Raw genomic sequence first — 27,613 nt, 5'->3', positions numbered from 1 at the left:
TAAGGGATGAATGGTATGCTCTGGGTACTCTGGGGGATTCATTGTGTGCATAAAACAATATCTGGTGGCTTCCAGTGGTGCTCTGCTCTTCACCAGACAACAAGACTTGGGTTTGTTTTAGAGCCCTGCTTTAACATTGTGTCATCATTAGTTCTCAGCCAACACAAGGGTGTATTTCCTTGCAAAGGGTGTACACCAGCTCCAGACATCCTGAGAAAGAGTCTTAAACATCCTTTTAAGTTAATCTATTCCCCTGCACATTCTTGTCTGTCCAGCAGATGGCAGTGTTTAGTAACTAGTCATTTTTAGAAGTTGTTTGCCTCCAAGCACAGGCTACACATGTGCTGAAACTTCAGATTCCTGTGATATCACTTTGCTGGCCAAAATCTTGCTGCTTATAGGGCTGTGTCCCCACTTAAATTGTGGCAAAGACTCCCCAATTGACCCAGTTTTTCAGCTGTCCTCCAGGTAAGAAATGGCCATTTGCTATTTCCCTTAGGGGTGACAGAAGGTCTTTTGTTCCTCAGGCTGGAAACAGAGTCTCTGACCACATTTTCTCAGACTTTTGTCCCTCACTGTCCTGGGCTGTGAAATGTCTTCCCCTTAAACTGGATCTTCAAACAGTGTTGGTATATATCATTGCTGTGAGAGAGTCTCTAGTCTAAGTCCCTGGTGGTAGGGGCCTGGGTTGTCCTTCCTTTGCCTTTTCCGCACTAAGACTGAGTGAGCAGGAAGGGAGAGGACCAGCTAGTCCAGTATGGAATATTCCTACCTCATATTTTTTTCTCTTTCTTCAATTCAGCACTTTCAGGTTCCTTCTTCAGTCTAGAGCATCCTCTAGAGTTCTGAACAATTCAGAATGTCCTTTGATTTTGCTAACTGTGGAGAGAAGTTTTCAGTAGCTGTTTCCATCACTATGTTGATTATTTTACCTTGAGCATAGCAGTTTTAATAAGATGGTGGAGTAATGTCTGACTGGAAAATGCTCAAGAGAGAATGGGAAGAGAAAACTTGGGGTTGTTCACTATAGTTACCCCTTTTAATGGGCTTTACATTGTGGGAAACTGAGTCTTCCATGTTGCCTGAGGCATATCTAGGGTGCTGGCTTAGAATGCTGAGCCTCAGGCCTGCATGGAACGCCATGCAGGCCCACCCTGTAAAGATATGTGTCTTGTGACTATGACAACAATGTTTACCATTGTCCTAAACCTAGATTGTTCCTTCTGATATGCAACAAGATGTAAACATAGGTATGGGGGGGGCTCTCCTGAGCCTGAGGACATTTAGCATATACTCCCTGATCTTCTGAAATAAATAACTGGAGCAAAGGTGCATTATTGTCCACTTAGTATGAGATGCCATGGGCCCCCTGCTCCCTTAATTCTTAACTTTGTGTCTGTGTCTCATTCCTGCACCACACTGTCAGCAACAAGTGGCACCCAATGTGGGGCTCGAAGAACCGGTCCTGGTTCCTGACAGACGAATCACTTGAACGACTGAAGTACAGCAGTGCTGGAACTCGGGTGGAGGTAACGGCCATCTTTTGTATGCGTTCCTTGTAGAATGACCCCGAGCATTATAAGCAGGGTAATGGGTAATGTTGAAGGACACGATAAATATGTTTCCTATATTTCCCTCTTACGGCAGCTGCTGCAGGCCAGTGGTGTCAAGGTGGGGGAGTCACGAATCTTAGAATTGCTGCAGGTTATTGAAAAATATTGCTCTTGGTTCCCTACACTTGGCTCCCTTGAATTGTATGACTGGGAGCAGGTAGGTAAGGAATTGAATCAAAAACATATGCAAGGAGTTAATTTGCCTATTCCTATTTGGTCTACATGGTCTTTAATTAAGTCTGTTCTTGAGCCTTTAAAAACTGATGATGATGAGGAAGAATATGAGTCTGATGACAATACTGGTCCCAATCCTCTTTCTGATGATGAAAAGGGTAAAAAAGATCCAGTAAAATTTGCTAAAGTTTTTTATTCTTGTCAATGCCCAAAACCTCCTTCTGCGCCTTGCTGGGAGGAATGGCCCCCGCCTCCTCCGCCGCCTCTTCCTGCACGTAGCTGTACCCCAGTAGTTAAACCTGCCCGCCTCTCTGGCATACAGCAAGGTCTGGCAGAAGCCAGGCGGCAAGGAGATTTAGAGGCCATATGTTGTCCTGTTGCCTTCCCTGTTACGGTTCATGAGGAAGTGCCTCCTGGCTGAGACGCTAATTATCCTGATGGGGTTTATACTTACTTCCATGAGCATGTCCCATTTGCAGTTCTTAAAGAATTGAAAAAAGCTGTACAAACATATGGGGTTCATTCCCCTTTTTCAGTTGGCATATTGCAAAGTTTAGGTGAAGGTTCTCTTCTGATTCCTATACATTGGACCACATTAGCCTGTACGGTCCTTAGCCCAAGAGAATATCTACAATTTAGGACTTGGTGGACTGAGCATGCAGAACAACAGGCTGCACATAATCAGCAACAAAAAGTAAATATAAATCTAGATCAATTACTGGGCCAAGGAGCTTATTCCACTGTTGAAAATCAGTCTGTTTATAATGATCAGGCAATCGAGCAGATTCACTGTTGTTGTTTGCAAGCTTGGAACAAAATTGAAGCTAAGGGTAAAGCTGCACAATCCTTTCAAAAGGTTTTACAAGAGCCAAAAGAATCATATCCAGATTTCATTGCCCGGCTCCAAGAGGCAATACACTGGCAGATTACTAGTTCAGAAGCTGCTGATACTATTTTGCAGCTGCTAGCATATGAAAATGCTAATAAAGATTGTCAACAAGCCATTGCCCCATTTAAAGGTAAAGCTGATCTTACTGGCTATATTCATTTATGCCAAGATATTGGAACTGAAGGTTATAAAGCAGAAATGATGGCTCAAGCCATGGCTAATTTGAGAGTTGGCTCCCGTTTCACAGGGAAATGCTTTTCTGGCAGAAAAGTGGGTCATACCAGAAAAGAATGTGGTCACTTTAAAAATAAATCTCCACAAAAGCAGCCTGGTATGTGCCTAAAGAGCCAAAAAGGTCGACACTGGGCTAACCAGTGCTGATCTGCTTTTCATAAGAATGAAACCTCCCTTTCAGGAAATGGCAATTGAGGTGGGCTCCCAGCCCCTCACAGAAAGGGAGCATTCCCAATCCAACATCAAAATCTGCATGCTGTCCCTCCACCAACTCCAAGCCCTCCATCTTGGAGCTTTCCTCAGCTACAGCAAGGGGTGTAGCAGTAAACCTCGCTGCCAGTGCTGAGGTAAGTCTTCTCCCCAATAATCCTGTTAAGGTCCCCACTGGCTATTATGGCCCCTCACCTAAAGGGACAGTGGGTCTTTTGCTTGGATGCAGTTCTCTCAATCTTAAGGGTGTTCGTGTACACACTGGAGTCATTCAGTCTAACTATACTGGGGAAATTCAGGTGTTCATGTCTTCTTCTATTCCATGGACTGCCCATAAAGGTGAAAGAATTGCTTACCTCTTATTATTACCTTATGTACCTATTGGTTCCTCCTCTAAAAATTTGGAAAATGGAAGTTTTTGTAGCACAGACAAGGCAGGAATTTTTCTCACAGAGGCTCTGCGGGAGCCACACCCTATGTGTATTCATGGGCATAGCTGTACTGGGCTTATAGATATGGGTGCAGATGTCTCTATTATTAGTCAACAACATTGGCCCCGACATTGGCCATTGCAAGAGGCATGAATTACTGTTGTGGGCCTAGGCTCCCCTCAGGGACTTATGCAAAGTGTTCATATTTTGCCTTGCTTTGGCCCTGAGGGGCAGAAGGCCACTTTACAACCTTATGTGGCTGCTCTGCCTCTTAATATTTGGGGCAGAGACCTACTTGAACAATGGGGTGCTACTGTACATATCCCTCCTCCTATTGGAGTGTACAGTATTCAAAGCCACAACATGATGGCAAATATAGGGTATGTCCCTAGCCATGGGCTTGGCATATGTTTGCAAGGTACCCCTTCACCCACACAAGTCTCACCAAAATGTGGCCAATTTGGTTTAGGATATAAACCTTTTTAGTGGCAGCCACTGTTCATTCACCTCCCCAACCTGTCCCATTAGTATGGACTACAACAAAACCAGTATGGGTAGAGCAGTGGCCACTTACAAAAGAAAAATTAGAGGCTTTACATGAATTGGTTCAAGAACAATTGTCCTTGCAGCATATCAAAGAGTCTTTTAGTCCTTGGAATTCTCCTGTGTTCCCAATAAAGAAAAAATCAGGAAAATGGAGAATGTTAACTGACCTAAGAGGTGTTAATGCTGTCATTCCGCCCATGGGACCTTTACAACCTGGGCTCCCCAATCCTAGCAAGATTCCTGAAAACTGGGCTTTAGTGGTCATTAATATTAAAGACTGTTTCTTTTCCATCCCTTTAGCTGATCAAGATAAAGAAAAATTTGCTTCTACTATTTTGTCCCTTAACAATAAAACCCCTTCTAAATGATATCAGTGGAAGGTTTTACCACTGCTAAATAGTCCTACAATATGTCAATATTATGTCGACCGTGCCTTACAGCCAGTCTATTTAAATTTTCCTAAAGCTTATATAATCTATTATATGGATGATATTTTGTGGTCTGCACCTCAGGAGACTGAAGTAGAAGTTTTGTTCTATGCTGTTCAAAAAGCTTTACAGGATGTAGGATTGCATATTGCTAGTGACAAAGTGCAACATACTTTGCCTGTGCAGTACTTCGGTTCTAGTATCAATAGGCTTACAATTCAACCCCCAAAAGTACAACTCTGCAGAGGTGCTGTTACCACATTAAATGATTTACAAAAACTACTAGGGGATATTAATTGGCTTTGCCCCCAAAATAGGTATAGCTAACTATGAGCTCTCCAACCTATTTTCTCTCCTTTGTGGGGATTCTAAATTAAACAGCCCTAGATCTTTCACTTCAGCTGCAGAGAAGGAATTACAATTAGTGGAAGCTAAAGTTCAACAAGCTCAGATATCCCATGTTGATCCTACACAACCTTTATCTCTACTTATCTTTTCCACTCCCAAATCCCCCACAGGCTTGCTTTTGCAAAACAATAAGCTTGTAGAATGGATCTTCATGCCCAATTCTTCCATAAAATCCATTTCCCCTTATCTAGATCTCTTAGCTACTTTAGTTGCTCAAGCCAGAAAAAAGGCAAAACAACTCAATGGTTTTGACCTTCATTTAATTGTGCTCCCAGTAACTGCTAAAGAACTCTCAGTTATTTTGCAACATCTAGCTTGGCAAATTGTTCTAGCTAACTATGTTGCCAGCAGGATAATCATTATCCAAAAAATGATCTTTTCCAGTTCATTCAATGTACACAACAGATACTGCCTAAGTATGACTCTTGTGAGCCTTTAATCAATGCTCCCATTGTTTTTACTGATGGGTCATCTAAAGGTCGAGCTGCCTATACTGGTCCTAAGTCCAAAGTTTTAGATCTTCCTCATTTCTGTGCCCAGCAAGCTGAACTGGCTGCTGTAATAGCTGTCTTAACAGATTTTCCTGATACTGTTAATATTTTCCTGTTTTGCCTCTATGGGCTTGCCCCATGCTTTAAAAACTGATAATGGCCCAGCCTATACATCTGCAAAATTTGCTACTTTTACTACAACTTGGGGCATTCATCATACCACTGGTATTCCTTATAATCCCCAAGGACAAGCTATTGTTGAGCATGCCCATCATACTTTAAAAACTATGTTAACAAAACAAAAAGGGGGAGATGATGGAACTCCCCATGAACAATTATCAAAAGCTTTATTTACTTTAAATTTTCTAAATTTTTATGAAAAACTGGGTGGCACTGCCACAGAATGACATTTTCCAGTTGAAAAGAGAACACTGAAACATTATTTCCATAAAGCACCTCCTATATGGTGGAAGGACATGCTAACTAATGAATGGACAATGGGTACTTTATTAACATAGGGAAGAGGTTATGCTTGTGTTTCCCCAGGTGACAGACAAGCACCACTTTGGATACTGGCCCAAGGACTAAAGCCATACCATGAACCCAGCAAAGAAAAGAAAATTCCTATGGGATGTCGAGCCACCAGTGATGCAGTTCCAGGGTCTGATGCTGAAGACAACAGTGATCAGGCCAACACCCTGAACTAGGGAAGCCCAACATCCAACTTGGGGTCAGATAAAAAAGCTGTGTCAGGATGCAGAAAATAAAGTCCAGCAAGCCATGCTGCCAGTAACAGGTCCTAACCTGCCTGCAGCAATGTTGGTTGTTACTGCTTTTGTTGTGAGTATATCTCCAGCATGTGCTCATTCAGGAAATTACACTTATTGGGCTTAATTCTCTCTATGCTCAGGCTAAATAACCTATTATTTGGCATGGTGTTGGCTGATCTCCACCTAGACCTACTTTAAATCATTCTTATGTTCAAGATACACTTTGGAGGCTTCCTATTAGTTTACATAATATTTATTTCACAAAAATAGATACTTTTGGAATACAAGCCTGTGTCAGAGACCCCTACATGTTCTGGGTAGGAAACTTAACTATTTACACTACTATCAAAGAAATTACTTATCTGGCCAATTGGAGTTGCTCATTATACACTTGTTTAAATAACACCATAAATTCTAGCAGCATCACTGTTGTAGTTCTTAGACAATGAAAGGGTCTATGGCTCCCTGTTTCACAGCGTAAAACTTGGGAGTCATCACCTGATATGCATATGTTACTACAAATTTTAGAAAAGCTATATAAAAGATTAAAAAGATTTCTTGGATTATTAATAGCTTTTATTATAGGTATAATAGCCATCGCTACAACTGCTGCTGTTGCAGGAACAGCCTTACATCAATTTATTCAGACCACCAAATGTATCCAAAAATGGCACAAGAATGCAAGCAAGTCTTGGGGTGAACAGTTACAAATTGACAAGGAAGTTATTGCTCACCTTGTAGACCTAGAAAACACTGTTCTCCTTCTAGGAGAAGAAGTTGAGAATCTATGGTATCAATTTAAGCTAAAATGTGACTGAAATACATCCACACTTTGTGTGAACCCTCATGAACATGATCACACACTTTTTAATTGGAGTAAAGTTCAAAAACATTTACTTGAACACTATAATAATCTTACATTGGATATTCTAAAACTTCAGGTTCTCTTACTAAAACTGAAACTATGCAAAGCATTGCTAAAGGCCTTGAAAGTTTAAATCCCCTTATATGGGTTATTTTAATAATTTTGTTTTGTCTTTGTTTAGTCCTCAGATGCACGAGAAAAGCCCTCTCAGAACTAAAGCAGAAAGAAGCTGCTTGGTCCATCCTGTCTGCATTGAAGAAACAAAAAGGGGGACATGTGGGAAACTGAGTCTTCCATGTTGCCTGAGGCATATCTAGGGTGATGGCTTAGAACACTAAGCCACAGGCCTGCATGGAATGCCATGCAGGCCTTCCCTGTAAAGATATGTGTCTTGTGACTATGACAACAATGTTTACCATTGTCCTAAACCTAGATTGTTCCTTCTGATATGCAACAGGATATAAACACAGGTATCTGGTGGGCTCTCCTGAGCCTGAGGACATTTAGCATATACTCCCCGATCTTCTGAAATAAATAACTGGAGCAAAGGTGCATTATGGTCCACTTAGCATGAGATGCAGTGGGCCCCCTGCTCCCTTAATTCTTAACTTTGTGTCTGTGTCTCATTCCTGCACTGCCCTGTCAGCAACAGAGCTACTTCATCTGGGCACTCTGAAGACTGATGGCCCTTTATCCAAGGCTTAAGGCTTAATGCTGTGGAGAAAGGCATTTACTTATGTGGTTGTCTCTTCCAATCATGACCCTCTATATTTTGTTTCATTTCTGTCTCCAGAGTTCCCAAAGGCTTCTCAGTTCTCACTTCTTGTTTTCTGTCTTTGGTTGCACTGCTTTGAGTCTATTCCATGCATGTGTGATTCATGGTCCAGGCAAGGAGATGCTTGGAAAGAGTCCAGTTATCCCTCACTGACTCTTCCCCCTCCAGGATCCTACTGGAGGTGTATTTCTGAGGGGAGACAGCATTGACTTATCGTGACTGCCATTTGCCAGCTAACAATGTGCTTGATGGTTACCAGATGGTGGCATTTCCCCCTATGTGTCAAGGAAACAGAACCTGCTGTGTGTCTCTGTGCAGAGAGCTTGTGTCATTCCATAGCCTATCTCAGAGGAATAATGTGGAGAATGGGAGTGGGGAACCATGAGATTTGGTGACTCCATGATGGGGTGTAAGGTCTTTGGGAAAAGGACAGGGCAGGTGGGTGGAAGGGAATTGATGAAATCAGGTTAACTGTGCCAAGCCAGGCACTCCAGGGAAGCTATACACAAAAAACTAATCCAAGATGATGGAAGAGAAAGAAAAAGGGTGCAGCAACTAACAGAGGGCAGGTGCCTGAGTGCCCAGAAACAGAAAGAAGCCAGAAAGAGAAGCCAAAAGAGGCAGTGAGTAAAGAGTCTGGGAGAACCTACTCTGGTGATTGGGGATTGAGAGTGATTGGAAAGCATATACATAGGGGAGGAAGCACTTGGGCAGAGACAGAGAACTGAAGAGTGGAAAAACATAGTGACATCTCCTGAGAAGTGAGGCATTATGTAATGTGATGAGATCCATGCAGACCATGGTGTAAACTAACAAGGCTTGATGGTTTCATAAGATGAGAGCTGGGTAGGGTGAATGGAGTGGGGAGACAGGCTTCAGTATTCCAGGAAGTCAAGAGGTGTAATTGTCTTCCTAAGTGAGATGAGACTGTGAGAGGGAAGGACTGAGTGGAAACTTGAGGCATGAGGATCTGGGGCCAATTTGGGAATGTGGAACAGGCAGAAGAGAGCCCTAGGGAGGATAGGAGATTCTCTGCATCCTTGACGCAGGGGATGGTGGTTCAGAGGCCAATGGTGGAGCTGATAAAAGTCAGTGGCTGAAGGACAGATGAGCTGAATGAGACAAGAGCAGAAAGGTGAGACAGCCTGGGGGAATAGGCAATTAATAGGAGGGGTAGCTGATTTAGGTGAAGTGAAAGGAACTCTAGAAAATGTCAAGGCCATAGAAGAAGGAACATTCCACAGAAGATGAATTGAAACAGGGGAAAAGCAGGATCCTAGGGCAAGAGAAGATAAGGGAGGATGCTGGGTGAAGGGTAGAATCTAAGGAATGCAGGCTGGGTCTAGGGGACCTTGTGGGGTGGATCTTAGGTTAGAGGAAAGGATGAGTGTACCCTGAAAGGCAGGGGTACTGGAATGAGCTGATTGGAAAGCAGTGGACAATGAGAGAAACTGGTGCATGAGGGGACAAACCTAGATGCCCAGTGTAAACTAACAAAAATGTTTGGGGAGGAAGCAAGAAGAGAATGGATAAGACCAACAGGGTTGGGGAGAGGGGAGGCCATGATTGACTGGGGCAAAATCAGCACACAAGAACCGAGTCCAGGGACATAGATGTGAAGAGGCAAACAGAATAGGACAGCAGAGCCCAGATCAGAGAAGACAAACTAACTGAATATAATTATGACATCCCCAAATTAAAGAAAACATGGCATTCCTGTTTGAATTTATGAAGAGATATCTGTGGCATATCATATATTAAAAAGGAAGTGATGTTTCTACTAATATTCCTTAATATTCATCTTCCCATTGGGCAAGAGTTGATATTCATTTTTAGCAAATCTGCACAGAAGTGTTTCTACATACTTCATTTAGTCTTATTTTTCCATTAAAATATGATTGTAAAATCACCTACTTCCAAATAATATACTACAAGTTTAATAAGCTATTTGTCATTAACATTGCATATGAAGTGACACATTATCAACTTCAGCAGTTAAGTAGATCTAAGAGGTTATAAAATAAATATGTTGGCTCTCAGCTAACATTTAGCAAAGAATCAGGTATCTCAGTCCAGCAATCACAAGGAACTGAATTCTGCCAACATGAATGAGCTCTAACATCAGGTAGATTACATGGTCTTGCATTTTTAGCCAAACTTATTACAGTAACTAAATAATAAAAATTCATTTAAACTTCAGTTGAAGGAAGTTATAGGAAAAAAAAATCAGCTTGAAGGAATTAATACTTATCATGTACATCTCTTTAAGAGGATTTGCTCCTCACAAGTTCCCACTATCTAATTAATCCAAATAAAAACTTCAATCAACAGAGAAAGAATGAACTTGTTATAGGTTCTGATTATGTGGAAAGTAAAACAATGTGGAAAGGGACAATCTGACTGAGGCCTGTCAACCTTCCAAGTAACTCAAAATTAAACTCTGTGAGTAGGAGTAGATATGTTTGTCTAGCTCCAGGGATGAAGTGATAATTATGGGCTCAGTGTTTTCTCAGGAGTGCCTGGAGATAAAATACATTCCCTAGCAGATGGAGGCCTGAGAACATTCCTTCCTCTTTTGCCCATAGAATTGTGTAAACACTTACTGGAGACTGCTTGGCCAAGTATACACATTATTTGTAGCAACTGGCCCAACCAAAAGTTACATGTGTTACTGACAGGAAGGGAGATGGACCCCTCATCTTCAGTACATGAGAGTGGTGTATGTAGACCCTGTAGGTGTATGTGAACCATCTCCTTGAATCAGTTCTGAAGTAGGGTCCCCCGGCCATGGGGAACCAAATCCCCCTAGCTAAAGCTGACCTTACTTTTTCTTGGTGTTTTCTCAGTGTTTCTTGATGAACCCTACACCAGTGTGGACTCTGCTATTCTCCATTTGATGAGACTCCTTCCTTTTTAGGTGGTAATAGACACCTTTCCCCAACAGTTTGTATGCCACTAAAGCATTCCATGGCATGGTGGGAGCATAAGTATTCATCAGTTCAGTCATCCCAGAGGTGTGCCAGTTCCCTGGAAGTACTGGACTGACTGAAGGGCAGATCTCCCTCTAGCTACATCAGCACAAGAGGACAAAATGGTGTAGTGAATGGAGGCAGAAAGGCAAGAAGTATATCCTAGAAGAGTAGGGAAATTATACCCTGCCTGGTGGCCACTTGTACACAAACATGACAACTGCTAACACCCACAGTGTTTCAAGAGTTTCAAATGATTCTCAAGGAAACTTTGGAACCCTGAGCAGGGGACTCCACATAGTCAGGTTCAAAGTTAGACTTACTCAACCCAGAATCAACCCAATATTGCTTAAGTGAAATGAGATATTTTCCTGAAAGTGAAATACATTCATTAAAAAGATGTGGGCCAATGACAGTGGAGTTTCACATGGCTTGGGTAATACATTTTTTCAATGAGGGGAATTATATATTCAACTGTCTTCTGGTGAAGCTAACCACTGACTTCCTGCTGCCATGCATTTATGTCTACATGGAGCAGGACAACAAACAGGACAGGGACAGAGGCAAACTGATGCCACTTTTAGTCTGGGAAACTAGGAGCATGAAAATGACATTCTGAACTGTGAGGGGCTTCCCAAATTAAAATACCCTGGAAGGAGCTCAAATGATGGCTCTGGCAGAGATGCCACCAGCTCATCTCCTCCCCACTGGTACTACTCTCTCAAGAAGGTACACCCAGAGTTAGCACTTTTTTCAGATGCTGACACTTGGTGAACAGCTGCTTTCAATCACAAGATTTAGAAGACACAGAGTTCATCCTCCCAGATTAGAATGCTTTTCATATGGAACTTCTATCTCTATGTCCTTCTTAAAAAGAACTTTTTGGGAAACATGTTGGATTACAACTGTTCATCCACATCTATGCAAAAAAAAGGAAGGCTATTACTGGAATTTTGAGGAGACTCCTGTAAGACTATTCTGAGTGGATCCAAGATGGCAGATTGGGAGAGACAGAGCAAAATTCTCCTCCATGAAAAACACTAGATAAGGAGAGAAAGTGCTTGAGAACAGTGGTTTCAGGGTTACACTGATTGGGCAGGATTACTACACCCATAGTGATTATCTACTTGGAGAAACTGAGAGGCTGCATTCAGACATGGGTGAGTGTTTGGCCCAAAATGTGACCAGTAATGGTAAGCTGGAGAGACAGGTAAGTGCAGTAGGGAGTAGCCTTCCATGTCCTGGGCACACTCCTCAGTACCTGGTGTGCATAATAAGCCTTCGCATATCCACAGCCAAGAGCCCCCATGTCAGGGACTGGCCATTGAAGCAGACATGATTTCAGAAGTGGGTAGCTTTCCACACCCTGAGCAGCCATCTTTGCAGCTGGCTGGGAAACATCCATTCACAGTGCCACAACTTAGAGCTTCCTTGAGGGAATTCATGATTCAGTGGGCTTCTGATGGCACCCACTCTTCCTCCATGGAAGCCCATGGTGTGCAAAGCTTAGAGGCAGGGGTGCTGCATGAAAGTGCCTGGAGCCCTCCCCCAATCCCAGGGACTCATGGGCCCATGCAGAGAGGGACTGTTGGGAATCTGAGCTGGAGGGGGAGATGCACAGCTCTGCAACCCAGGGTACTCCACCTGCAGCCCCAGAATGGCCAGGCCACTGCCTTGGAGTAGACTCCCTGACAAACTGCACAGGGCATTATGCCTCACCCACATGGCTGGTGGTCCACACTGCACACAGAAAACTTGGTGCACTGATTGGACCTCCACATCGTTAGGGTCCCAACTCAGTGCATAGATGAAGTTGGGGGGAACTAGCTTGATGGTAAGAGGTAGCTCAGGAGCACCACCTGCTGGTAGGTCAGGGAAAGTGGACTCCACAAACCTGTAGCTCTGTCAAATTATAGATAAATGTTCAAGTAAGTCTGCACATAATAAAAGAACCCTATCAAGATTAGCAAATGCCAAAAGGCCAATAACAACAGAAAATTGTAAAGCATATGAAGAAACCAGAAGATATGGATAACCCAAACACTAAAAATTAAAAAAAAAAAACAAAAAACAGAGGAGACACATAACTTGGAGCAATTAATCAAAGTACTCACAAACATCATTATCATGGCTCAGGATATAAAGGTCATGAAGAAGACCTACTGGAGCATAAAGAAGAATTTGCAAAAGTAAATAAAAAAATAGCAGATCTAATGGAAATAAAAGATACTGTTGATCAAATTAAAGAGAAAGAGAAAGTTCCTAAAGCAGAAAGAGAGAAGCCATTCACTACATGTAAGTGAAACAACATAAGACTAAGTAGTGATTTCTCAGTAGGCACCAGTGGTATGACATATTTAAAATTCTGAAAAAGAAAAGTTGCCAGTCAATAATTCTTTATCCAGCAAAGCCTTGCTTCAAAATTGAGGGAGATCTTAAAATTTTCAAACAAATGCTGAGAGAATTTGCTAACAAGAGACTTGTCCTACAAGACACACTAAAGGGAGCTCTACTGGCTGAGAAAAAAGAAAGGAGAGAGATATGCAGAAGGGCACAGAACTGAAAAGTTTTAGTAAGGGTACCTTAAAGAAAATAAACAGAGAGGGGGGAAAAATACAACTGACATATAAAATCTGAAGGATAAGGTGGCTGATTCAAGAATGGTATTTAAAGAAATAACATTGAATATGAATAAACTCCTCAATTAAAAGATATAGATTGCCTAAATGGATTAAAAAATATGAACCCTCAATATGTTGCTTAAAAGAGACTCATCATAGACCCAATGATGCAAAAAAATTGAAAGTAAAAGGATGGGAAAAAATATTCCATGCAAGCTACAGCCAAAAGGAAGCAGGGGTGGCAACATTACTTTCAGATAAAATATACTTTAAATGTGAAGATGTTACAAGAGACAGAGAAGGACACTATGTACTAATGAATGTGACAATTCACAGAGAAGAAATAAAAATCATAAATGTCTATGTCCACCACTGTCTGGGTCAGAGTGCTGTGAAATGAAAATGGCTGAGGCTCTCTCCACTGCACCACTCAGTTTGAGAGAGAGAAAAAGGGAAAGAAAACCCCCTTTCATAGCCAGTCCACTGCTCCCCAATTTTGCCCATTGGTCAGAGAGAGCACCTGGTCTTCTAGGCTCCCTTTCCTGGGGCAGAAGCATTTTCTGGCTCTTTAAGGTCAGTTGTCTCTAAAAGCCTCTGTTTGTTAGGGGTTTGTTTGTTTGTAGCTTGTATTCAGCAGTCCACATTTGTTAATTAAAACCCCAGCTGGAGCTAGTTTCTTGTTATAGTTTGCTAATGCTGCCAGAATGCAAAACACCAGAAATGGATTGGCTTTTATAAAAGGGGGTTATTTGATTACACAATTACAGACTTCAGGCCATAACGTGTCCAAGATAATGCATCAACAATCCAGTACCTTCACTGGAATATGATCAATGGCATCTGGAAAACCTCTGTTAGCTGGGAAGGCACATGGCCAGCATCTGCTCCACGATCTGGTTTCAAAATGACTTTCTCCCAGTATGTTCCTCTCTAGGCTTCAGGCACCTCAAAAATTTCACTCTTAATTGTTCTGAGGGTGTTTGTCCTCTCTTAGCTTCTCTGGATCAAGAGTCTTCTTTCAACAGCCATCTTCAAGCTATCTCATCTGCAGCTACTCTCTCAGCTCCTGTGCATTCTTCAAAGTGTCCCTCTTGACTGTAGCTCCTCTTCAAAATGTCACTCTCAGCTGCACTAAGTTCATTCTGTTTGCCAGCTTATTTATATGGCTCCAGTGATTTAACTTAGACCTACCCTGAATGGGTGGGGTAACACCTCTATGGAAATTATCCAATCAGAGTCATCACCCACAGTTGGGTGGGGTGCATCTCCTCAGAAACACTCAAGGAATTACAAACTAATCAACACTGAAACATCTGCCCACACAAGATTACATCAAAGATAATGGAGTTTTGGGGGACATAAGACATTCAAACTGGCACAGTTGTGCTATATTCACTTGCCCCAGGACTGCTGCTTTCTCCTACAGCCTGGTCTTATAGCTCAGCCTGCCATGAGGGAAAGGAGCTCCCAGCATGGTTCTGCAGTTTTTACCTACAGATTTTATGCTGTGATCTCAGGCATTCCATCCCATCCAGGTTGGTGTATGATGTGTGGACAGTCACAGTTGCCCCTCAGCAGTTGTTCCAGATTATTTACTAGTTGCTCCCAGTTGTTTTTTAGTTCCTTCAGGGGACTAGCTAAATTCCATTCCTCTCTATGCCACCATCTTGCCCCTCCCCCTGTAATCCTTTTTTATCCTCTAAAGTCAGTAGTATGTCCCCACTTAGTTTCTCAATTTTGATATTGGTGTTCTCTTACTCTTCTTTTTTTTTCATTGCCTATCTAAATGAAGGTTTCATAATTTTTTTGATGTTTTCAAAGAACCAACTTTTGGTTTTGTTGATTTTGTATTTTGTTTTCCCTTCTATATTGTGTTTGTCCACTCTAATCTTTATTATTTCCTTCTTTCTCATAACTTTGTGTTTAGTTTGCTGTTCTTTTTATGATTCTGTAAAATGTAAAGTTAGTTCTTGGGATTAGTCTTCTTCATTAAATTTCAAGGTGTAATTTGCTTGAGCACTGCTTTCCATTCATCCTAACAATTTAGGTATTATATCATTTTCATTCATTTCAAATTATTTTCTAATTTCCTTTATGAATTATTTTTTGACTCACTGGTGGTTAAATGGCTGTTTAATTTTCACATGTCTGTGAATTTTTCAGTTTTCCTACTGATTTTTGGGTTCCTTCCAGTATATTTGGAGAAGATGCTTTGTGTGACTTCAGTCTCTTAAAAATGATTTAGATTTGTTTTGTGATCAGACCTATGGTCTACCTTGAGAATAATCCATGTGCATATGAGAAGAACATGTTGTGTGGTATGGTCTGCCTAGGTCTGTATAGATCTGCTAGGTCTAGATGGTATATAGCATTGTTTAAGTCCCCTGTTTATTATTGATTATAGTCTTATCCAGCACCAACAATCCCTCTTTATGTTTTTATTGTCACAACTTACATCCTTATATACTGTGTTCCATTAAAATAGATTTGTAATTATTGTTTTAAGCAATTGCCTCTGAATCATATTGGAAAAAAGGAGGTAACATAAAAAACGTCATTAATGTTAGTAGCCTTAGTTTGCCAGAGCTGCTATAAGAAATACCACACCATGTGTTGGCTTAACAAACAAGTATTTACTGCCTCATAGTTTGGAAAGCTGGAAATCTAAAATCAAGATGTCAGCAAGAAAACAAAATAACAGATGTTGGCAATGCCATGCTTTCTCTGGTGATGGCAGTCCTCCGTCACATGGTGATCTCTCTCTCTCTTCTGGCTTCTAAGTCTGGCTCTTTGCTTCTCATCTCCACATTCAGTTTTCTTTGCTTATAAACTATGGCCCCATTGGCTTCAGGCCCAAATTCATTCATTTCTGCCAAAGGGTCTTCAAAGATCCTGTTCACAAATGAGTCTGCTCCATGATTCACTTTAATATATTCAAAGACACCATTTTCAAATGGGTTTGCTCCCACACAAGCATTGATTAAGACTTGAATATGTTCTCTATTTGTACAGTACTCATTCTGTAACATACCTGGAGCAAAAAAAAATAAATAACAAAATTAAAAGAACACCTCTCCCTCTTTGCACATTGGCTATCTTGGAGTATTTCTTTATGCTTAGCTAGGCATTTAAACCACTGCCTTAGTCTTTACTTCCTAATTTTCCAAAGCTTAATTATCAGCCAGATGTGGCAACATAGGGTCTTCTCAGTCCTTTCCTGAGCACAAATGCTATCCAAAATATGTGCTTGGCTTTCTGTATTTCCCTTAAACACAGATGTTTTCAAAATCCTTATTGCCTAAAGTAACTCTCTGCCCAGTTTTCCTAGCCAGGTTTTTGGTGTGTCTATTGTTTACCTCACCTGACATCTTTTCCCCAGGCAGCAGAGATTTTTCATTGTTATTTCAATGTTTACAAGGACCATCCTCCCCTTTACCAGTTTTTTGCCCAGAGAGGGCTCCAATTTAGGCAAAAGAAAGGCAAGCAACTTGCATCACACCTTCAGGGAATGCCCAGAATGGTTAAAATGGACAAACACAATTCCTTGGGATCAAGATCTGCCCTGCCCCCTCTGGAATCAGTTACATGCACTGGAAACATGGGTTGCTGTCTTCAAGACCACCCCACACTTTTCAGATGGGGGTGCTGGGCTAAGTTGAAATGCTGTAAAGCTTTCCTGCCTCATTTGCCATGTTTTTCTTGATTCAGCCTTCATGTGGTTGCCATAAAAACCTTTGACTGTTTCTTGTGACAAATGTGGCTTTGACAGGTTTTGCTCTTTTATGCATTGTTTGAGAGATGAGTCATAGCTTCCTAATCCAATGTTGTTGCTGATACCACCATCTGCACATTTTTAAATGTAATTTTATTGGAATATATTCACATATCATACAATCATCCAAAGTGTAAAACAACTGTTCACAGTTTCATCATATTATTGTATAATTAGCACCACAATTTTTGAACATTTTCATTTCTCCAAAAATAAAAATGAGAATAAGAATAAAAGAGAACACTCAAAGCATTCCATACCCTTCCTCCTCATTTACTTTCTTTAATTCTTTAATTGAAATGTATTCACATATCATGCAATCATCCAAAGTGTAAAACAGTTGTTCACAATATCATCATATAGTTGTGCATTCATCATCACAATCAATTTTTGAACATTTTCATTACTCCAAAAACTAAAAATAAGAATAAAAATAGAACTAAAGCACCCAAAATGTCCCATACCCCCTCTTCCATATTATTCATTTACTTCTTGTCCCAATTTTTCTGTTCATTTGTCCTGGTTAAAGGGATTGTTAGCCATGAGGTTTTCACAATCACATGGTCACACCGTATGAGCTATATAGCTATATGATCACATTCAATAATGAAGGGTACTGTTTTGCAGTTCAACACTTTCAGATATTTCCTTCTAACTATTCTAATAAACTAAAGACTAAAAAGGGATATCTATATAACTCAGAAGAGTTACCTCCAGAATGACCTCTTGACTCCATGTGAAATCTCTGAGCCACTGAAACTTTATTTTGTTTCAATTCTAGTCCCCCTTTTCATCCAAAAGACTTTCTCAATCACATGATTCAGACTCATCCCTAGGAGTCATGTTCCACATTTTCAGGGATATTTATACCCCTGGGAGTCATGTCCCACATGGGGGAAGGGTGGTGTGTTTATTTACCAAAGTTGGCTTAGAGAGAGAGGCCACATCTGAACAAAAGAGGCCCTTTGGGGGTGACTCCTGGCACAATTATGAGTAGGCTTAGCCTCTTCTTTGCAGTAACTAGCTTTGTAAGGGCAAGCCCCAATATCGAGGTTTAAACCTACTAAGCTGGTGGTCCCCAATGCTTGCAAGAATACTATTAATTCCCCAGCTGGGGAAGTTTAATATTTCCATATTTTTCCACAGTCTCTCAAGGGGTCTTTGCAAATACTTTTTGTTCTCTGCCCAAATTACTCTGGGTTGTATCGGGGCTTCATGCTCGCCTGTACAAACAACAAGGTCTCACTCCCTTTCAAGTTTCCATGTAATTATGGCATTTGAGTAAACTGACCATACAAGTTAAATTATATAGTGTGCTACAGAAAATATAAATTTTGCATCATATAATCATCTCTTCCTCTGATCCTACAGAGAAGCCAAAGTTTTAAAACATGCTTAATATCATCCTCTACCTTTTAGTCTGATCTACCCCAACCTCAACCAAGTCAACTTCATTCATGTCACCAATCAAAGTCTGATCTCCTTTTCAGACTCTTTAGCAGTTGTTTCATGGGGCAATGCTGACACTCACATCTGCTGAACTCTGGCTCTGAGTCCCAGGTACAACATAGACAGCCAAAGCTCCAGGGACCAACCACATCACACTCAAACAGCTCAGAATCTCAAAATTTAGAAATATCTGTTACAACTCATGAATAAATGTGACTGGTGTGAGAGCTTACAATCTAGGAATCTTTGCCTAAGCCATCCCCTTATAACCCATGCTCCAAGATTCAGAGTTTACACATTGTTATTAATCCATATTAGTGGGGCATTATAATGTTTGTCTTTTCATTGCTGGCTTACTTCACATAAGCTACCACCCTCATGGCCCATTCATTTCATTGCATACCTCACAACTTCATTCCTTCTTGCTGCTCCCTCATTGAAAAGCATTCTTTTATTGTGAGCATTTAATCACACTCATTGACCACTCTAGGCTTAACTAATTTATATAGTCTCAGTCTTTATCTTCTTTCTTCCCTTTTTGTGTCATACAGACTCCTAACCTGCCTCTTTCAACCATATTCATGGTCATCTTTTTTCAGTGTTCTTACATTATTGTGCTACCATCACACAGTATTATGCTGTCCATTTATAGATCTACACAGTCAATCCTCTGGAACATTCTATACTCTTCAATATCAAATGACTGATCTCTACCCTCTTTCTATCTCCTGATATTATCATTTCTACACTCTTCTGCATTCTGTAAACCTCTTTCCTGTCTTTTCCTATCTGTCTGTAGCAGTCCCTTTAGTATTTCCTGTAGCAGAGGTCTCTCAATGTCTATTTATCTGTTAATATTTTAAACTCTCCCTCATTTTTGAAGGACAGTTTTTCCAGATATAGGATTACTGGTTGGAAGTTTTTCTCTTTCAGTATCTTGAGTATATCATAACACTTCCTTCTTGCCTCCATGGTTTCTGCTATGAGATCCGCACATAGTCTCATCAAGCTTCCCTTGTCTGTCGTGGATTGCTTTTCTCTTGCTGCTTTCAGAATTCTCTCTTTGTCTTTGACATTTGAAAATCTGATGAGTAAGTGTCTTGGAGTAGGTCTATTTGTATCAATTCTGCTTGGGGCATGCTGTGCTTCTTGGACCCTGTAATTTTATGACTTTCATAAGAGTTGAGAAATGTTAATTGATTACTTCCTGTATTATTCCTTCTGCCACTCTTCCCTTCTTTTCTCCCTCCCCATATGTATATTCATGCACTTCATATTGTCATTCAATTCCCTGAGTCCCTGCTCATATTTTTCCATTCTTTTACCTATCTGTTCTTTGTGTGCAGTATTTCAGATTGCTTGTTCTCCATCTCACTGATCCTTTCTTCTCCCTCTCCAAGTCTGCTGTTGTATGTCTCCATTGTGTTTTTCATCTCTTCTATTGTGCCTTTCAGTCCCATATATTCTAATGTTTGTTTCTTCAAGCTTATAAATTCTTCCTTATGATCACCCAGTTTCAACTCCTGAATCTCAGTTAAGATGTTAGTTTCTTCCTTTAACTGGGCCATATCTTCTCATTTCTTGGTGTGGCTCATGATTTTTTGCTGGTGTCTAGGAATCTGATTTTCTTGATTGGTTTATTCCAGAGGTTGTTTTCTCTCTTTTGCCTAAGGTGTTCTTGTTGGTTGACTTTGATCTCTATCTTTTCTTTTTTCTCTCCCTGGCCAGTTTTCAGATTGGCTCTACCCCACAGTCTTCTCCTCAAAATCAGCTGCCCAACCACGGACTGCCACAGGAATGGGAGGTAGGCACTAGGCACCCCAGGAAGTTCACTGTGTGTGGTAATACACATCTTCTGGCTTCCAGTGGTGCTCTATTTTCCAATAGCCAGCAAGACCTGGGTTTGTTTGGGGCCCTGCTTTAACAGTTGTGCCTTCCCTATTTCTCGGCCAAAACAGGGCCAGTTTCTGTACAGGGTGCATAGACCAGCTCCTATGCTCCTAAGAAAGCCTGTTTTGAAAAGTATTTTCTTCCCTTCCACTTTCTAGACTGTCCAGCAGATGGTGCTGTTTGATAACTTAATCATCCTCAGAGGCAGCTTTGCCTGGGTCACAGGTTGTATGACCCAGCCAGGCTCAAACTGTGGGATTCCTATGTCCTCATTTTGCCAGCCAAAATCTGGCTTGGGGTGGGGCTCCACCTGTGGCAAAATACTCCCTCAGCTGACCCAGCTCTCCAGCTGTCTCCAAGGCAAGTTTATGGCTAGTGGCTGCTGCTTCCCTCAAGGGTGCGGGAAGGGCTTTCTGACCCAGTGCTGGAAATGCATCTCTGTCTTCATCTTCTCAGTCCCTTTGTCCCTCATTGATCTGGGCCTTGAAATGTCCTCCCCTGTCCACCAGTCTTCAAACAGTAAGGGTATTTTTCACTGCTGTGAGATTTTAATATCTCTGTCCCTGGTGGGAGGGGCCCCATCTTTTGTTTCTGTGCCTTTCCTGCACAGAGACTGGGTGAGGGTGAGATGAGATGGCTGGCTGGTCTGGGACCAAAAATTCCTACCTGATAGTTCTTTTTCTTTGATTCAACATTTGCAGGGTCTGTATCCTCCTCCAGAGTTTTAAACAATTCAGAATTCTCCTTTAAATTGTTGAATCTCTGAAGAGAAATTTTCAGTAGCTGTTTACATTGCCATGTTAATGATGTCACCCTCACCCATCTGCACATTTTTACAGGTGAGAATCACCCATATCACATCACAGCCTCTATGGCAATGGATGCTAAGATGTCTGCACCTTGAAATTACCTCTTTTTCAAAAACTATGATATCTAGAAACCATCACAAGAGATTCTAATTTAATTGTTCTTAGTTGTGATCTGGACATTCAGAATTGAAAAGATCCCAAGGTTATTTGAATAGGCATTAAAGTTTACAAACTACTTGTGTAAGGAAGTGGAGAATCAAAAACAGGACCTTGCCACTCATGGTGTGAGGGACATGTGCCCTAGTATCAGCACATCTCAGGAGGTTGCTAGAAAAGCATTATCAAAGGGCCCATCCCAGACCTACTAAATCAGAAACTGAACTTTTGAAAGATTGCAGAGATTCATATAGGTGTTGACTGTCTTCATCTTCCCAATGCGCTTAAATCCTGTGCAGAATGGTGAGGATACTGCAATTGCCTCTCTGTTTGTATAGAAAAGCATCTCTGTTAAAAGAGAAAATGCAGGTAGTTTCCATGAAAACTTAGCACTTGGTAGTGAACTTTAACTGTCCCAAACTGTTTACCTTACTTTGAATGTTGGATCAAAATGAAATAGTCTGACCCAGTTATGGCCACCACTGGTGGGGCCCACCTCCTGTGCACCACCACTGCTGATTTCAGTGGTGCCTCCCACTGGTTGTTGCTCCTCATCAGACCTCCTGGGGACTCAGAAGCCCAGCAGGGAGCACTGGGGTGAGCCACTGCTGAGCATGCCAGATAAAATAACAATCCACTTTATGAACCATGATGGTGAATCATTAACAACCACAGGAAAAATTGGTGACTCTCTCCTAGATGTTGTGGTTGAAAATAATCTAGATATTGATGGTTTTGGTGCATTTGAGGGAACTTTAGCCTGCTCTTCCTATCACCTCATCTTTGAAGAGCACATATTTGAGAATTTATAAGCAATCACTGATGAGGGGAATGACATGCTTGATCTGCCCTACTGACAAACAGACACATCACCATTGGGCTGCCAAATCTGTTTGACAAAGTCTACAGATGATATGACTGTTTGAGTACCTGATGAAGTAGTTGATGCCAGACAATCCATTGATATGGGCAAGAACTCCTAAGCTAGAATAAGTGAGAATATGTTCATGAAATTTTACCTATTTTTATAATTATTATTTCTTGATGTAATTAAATTAGACATGGATTTATTGTTATAACTAGTTTTACTATTTTAATTCACCCTTGTATAACTACTGAATTCTGTAGTTCTGAAAGTGTACAATCCTTATTTTGGCTAAATTATAAAAATGGTAAGCAAATATTAGAAAATAGTTAATATGATAAAACTCAACATATTTTACCCTATATTTATTTAATTCATCTTATGTCTGCTTACCTACAAGGTAGATTAAAAAGCTATTATTATCCATGTTTGATCTGGATAAAGGTAGGGATCTAAAATGGCTTGTGTAGAGCCATAAAACTAATTAGAAGAAACCCCATCTTGTCACTACAAGTTAAATGTTCAGACTGAAACTGGAAAAATTTATGTGTATCTTAGAGCAGTGATTATATATGAATGTTTATGGACAAAAATATATAATTGCTTGGTGAACAATTCCAAAGACAGTTATTAACCTATTTTCAAAGATGATTATTAATATTATAAAGAAATATTTCAAAATTTGATTCATTGAGAAGTAGTCTGAACATAGGCATTATAACACAATGAAAGAAGTTTGACCTCTGTTCTGACAGTATTGGAGGAATAAACTAAATATTAGATGTCTTTGTACTTTTCTGTTCTAAGCAGAATGGTCTATCTTTGTAATCCTTTTAATAATTGTGCTGGATTGCAAAATTCTCTCTGCAGCAGAATGGGAATCTGATGAATTAGGTTTTCTCTGTCCTGAGCCAGAAAAGGAAATAAACAAGCTACCAGCACTGCACAGATCTAGGGACACCATTCTCTTAAACAAGGCTGAAATTGCACAGCAGTATGCATCAGTCCCAGGAGTGCCACAGATTACCAATTACCAATGAAAACTATTTGTATCCTTATTTTTACCAAAAATAAATTTGTATGAATTAATAGAAGGGTAGACAGTTTATTCTTTGGAAGTATAATAAAACTAGGACTAATTGTAAGAAAGATCAGAAGAAACTAGTGAAAAAAAATGTGAACTATAAGACAACTGAATTAGCTTCAATTCGTCATGCAGTGTGGTAATTTTTAGAAATATTTGTCAAGTAGTATATTTGGCATAAGATTCCGTATTATGTCTCTTGGGGAATACCCTGAGGCAGCTCGTGTTTTATCAGCAAAAGATAGATTATATGCACAAATAATTTGCTTGAACTAAAATGACCAGTTTCCCAAATAAGGATTCTTTTAAAGTAATTAATAGGTAAATCATGATTAGGAAGAACTTGAGGTTTTGAATGTTCATTAGGTGTTTAATAACTACTGCATGCCTTCTATGTGTGGAAAGCTTCAAAATAATGTGTTCTCTTAAGTACATTCAATATTCTCCTTGTATTCTTGCATGGATTACCTAAACTTTTCTTTCCAGAGCTGTGTGGCTTTAGATTTCAAATTAGAAAAGTTCAAATTAATGAAATTAAATTGTATTACTTAAAACCTAGTAAATTTATTAAAAAAATGATAGTCTTTGGTTAGGATACTGAACAGTACAACCACCATTAGGGTAACAAACAGGAATGTCTTCTCTGCTACATTTATTCACATCCTCAACCTCATTTCCCAGAACTACCTATTTCCAATTATCCTAGTGTTTCTTTGTATATCTAAGTTTTTAAATAAAGTTTTCATTTTTAACTTTATCTTTCTCAATTTATACTTAATCTATAGATACCTTTGCGTTTCAAAAGATGAGTACTTGAGATTCCACACCATATCTACCCAATTCCCAGCCCTAATACTTTCCCAAAATAATTATATCATAATTCTTGTTAAATTAATTTAGTCTTTACATTATTTTGAATACATATGTAACCTTTATTGCTGTTTAGTAGTTTTTATTTTTCATCATAAAATTCTTTTTCTGGAATCAGCAATTGTTTTGATATGTCATTTACTTCACTTTCATTACATCTATCATTTATCATCCTTAACATTCCAGAATAATTGTAAAATAATTGTAAAATTACTCCCATTGCTTCAAATTCAAGTCAATCTATCATCTGATTTTTTCACCTGACAGTCTTTTTGCAGCCCTCTGTATTTTCACTCTAGTCCTGACTTCTCTGGGTCTGCTGGAACCTCAATCCTGGTGCTGTGTTTCTCATGCCATTGCATTTTCTTTTTTACTGCCTGTGATTGTTAGGTTCACATGTCAACTTGGCCAGGTGATGGTACCCAGCTGTCTGGTCAAGTAAGCACTGGCCTAACCATTGCTGTGAGGATGTTTGCATCTGGTTACTAAACCAATGGGCTGGTTTATTAAATCATCAGTCAATTGGCTGCAGCTGTGACTGATGACATTAACAAATGGTGTGTCTTCCACAATGAGAGAATGCATTTGGCTGGATTTAATCCAATCAATCAGTTGAAGACTTTTAAGCAAGACAGATAGAGGACCTTCACTTCTTCTTTGGCTGACCAGCAAAGTTTCCTGAGGAGTTTGTCAGAGTTCCCAGTTCATTTCCTAAGGAGTTCATTGAAGTTGCCAGTTCATTTCCTGAGGAGTTCATCGAACATCTTCATTGGAGTTGCCAGTTTACTGCCTGCCCTATGGAATTTGGACTTGTGCATACCCACAGTTGTGTGAGACACTATTATAAACCTTATATTCATAGATATCTCTCATTGATTCTATTTCCCTAGAGAACCATAACTAATAAACTGCCTCAGATTGTCCTGTTTGAAGAATCCCTGGACTCCCCATTTTTAGCACTTTTCTTATAGTAACATTTGTGCAGTAACTTTCTCATGAGTTGTGAATAGGTGGAGAATTGGTTATGAGCATGGATGCCTAACTGTTCTTACTGTATCTTCACTCATGGTGATAATTTGATTATTTTAGAAAACCAAAAAACAAAACAAAACATACTCTCATTTTTCTCTTAGTGTTTTATAAGCTTTCTTTCATTATGTGTTGATGCTGATATCTGTGTTTACATATGTGATCTATGTTTCTTTCCATATAGATTTTGGATCTTCTCTTTGTGCTAACCTTCTCCTCATACATTTCATCATGATACTAGTGACCCATGAACTCACACAGTTACTGAATCTGGGCCATGAGTGCTTTTCTACTGTCATTTTACACCTAGGGAGATCTTGAGTCCTTGCTTCACCTTAAATGGTGGCCTGTAGGGGCAGACCTCAGCAGTAGTGGTATTGGGGTCATGTTTATTCCCAGGAAATTTGTGTGTATCTGCTCTCAGCAGCATCTAAGGCATGAATAACTTCTCTTCTGTGGCAGGTCATGGACTCTGCAGCATTAGTGACTTCCTCACGTAGCCACCTATTCCTGGAACTTCTTCCAACCATATCCAGCATGGCCTTCTTTTAGATACTGGCCTAGGTATTAATAGTTCAAATATTGAAACCCAACATTGGTATCTATCCAGAGCCCACCCAAACCATGTTTCTACAAAAGTATATACCACTAGTAATACACTTTTCTTGACTGTCTCCTCCTCCAGATGGTGAGCTCCAGAAGGGCACGTGTCAGGTCTGTTTGCTTCAGCTTTGTACACCACAGTGTGGCACATGAAAAGGCTCAGAAACCATATTGAAATGACAGACACTCTGATTTAGGCATTTGTTCTTTATTAAAGCCCATGTTCTGGGATAAACATTGAAGGAAACCACTTGTGAGGAAAGTATTTGAGGAATGCTGAAGATGTCAGTGCCCAGTCAAGAAATGCTGGGAATTCATTGGGCAGTGAATGGGAGTTTCCTGAATCAGTCTCAAAGGTGAGTAAATAAAAGCTATCAATGTTCACTGGCTCAAACTCTTTCAGTGAACACCTGAATGGGTATAACCAAGGATGGGATTAAAAAAAGAGAGAGAGAATTTTATGATCCCAACTGTTTGTAAGGACTTAGACTCTTTGTTTTCAGGTTAAAAAGCTTTTAAGACATAATTTAAGTCATACAATGACACTGAATTTTCATAAGTAAACAGTTATACAAAGTATATTTTTGTCTCATCTGTTTGGGGAACCAGTACATGATTTCAAAGATTTCCCTTTTCCATTTCATTAAAATTATTTCAAAACTTCATATCTAAATTAATTAAGAATATTTGTTGGATTACTGAGTTTAAATTATGACATCTATTGTGAATATCCTTTTTAGCTACTTTAATAACCAATTCAGATTTGTCAATATTATACATGGAAATTTATCAATGTACTATTGCCATTTTCTGAATTCATCCTATGAGGCTTTTGATCTTGTTAGAATCATTCCTTCAGGGAATATGTTGTTGACATGGAGACTTTTGATGCTATTTAAAAATTTTCAAAACTTATGACAGTTTTCCCTTTCCTCTTTAGGGATTCATATATTGTCTATGATTGGTATATTTTAATCAGGATTTGCACATTTTCACCTAATTCTGTTCAATCTGAATACAGTGTCCTCTAATTTGATATAATGGGTTAGACTCAAACTTCCTACTTCTCATAAAGAAGGCCTGGGGAGCCCATTGAGATGAGTGGCAGAGGAACATAGGCTCAAGCGGGTTGCGAGGCCACCCCAGGCAGTGTTAGCAGAAAAAGGGACTCTTTGGGGACTGTGGGCTCACCAGTGCACCTCATTATCATGGATCTTGGAGAAATCCATTGAGGACTTTTAGATCACAGACCAGTTATTCAAGATGAAACCCATTATTTTGTGAAAGAATTTGAAAAAAAAATTATCTTCAAGAAATGAGAGTTCTTGAAAATTTGAAAAATATGATCCACAAAACAAATGAACAGACTTGGCAAATGTGGAGAGACAGTGCAGGACAACTTAAACCAAAGTTCTCCAGAGATTGCAAGCAGCTAATCACTCAGTCTGTAGACTCCAACCGAGGGGGCAGGAACAAAGAAAGATTCATAGTGAACATTTAATAGCTTTGAAAAACAGCATACAATCCAGTGGGAAGATTTCATGAAAGAGCAATACAACAAATGGGCTGAAGTGGACAAAGAACACAAAAAAAGCAATGGAGAGACTTAAGGATCAATATGCCAAGATGGAGAAAGATCTAGCAAAAGTTTCAACCTTGTAA

General features: G+C 40.1%; 1 pseudogene; it reads left to right on the top strand.

Moving 5' to 3' along the window:
- The first annotated feature begins 1,442 nt into the window (after positions 1-1,442).
- Positions 1,443-27,613, top strand: LOC119512803 (annotated as a pseudogene).

Source organism: Choloepus didactylus, chromosome 17 (assembly GCF_015220235.1).
Source record: "Choloepus didactylus isolate mChoDid1 chromosome 17, mChoDid1.pri, whole genome shotgun sequence".
Taxonomy (NCBI): Eukaryota; Metazoa; Chordata; class Mammalia; order Pilosa; family Megalonychidae; genus Choloepus; species Choloepus didactylus.
The sequence above is the reverse complement of the archived record's forward strand: the minus strand, read 5'-3'. Positions and strand labels throughout refer to the sequence as shown.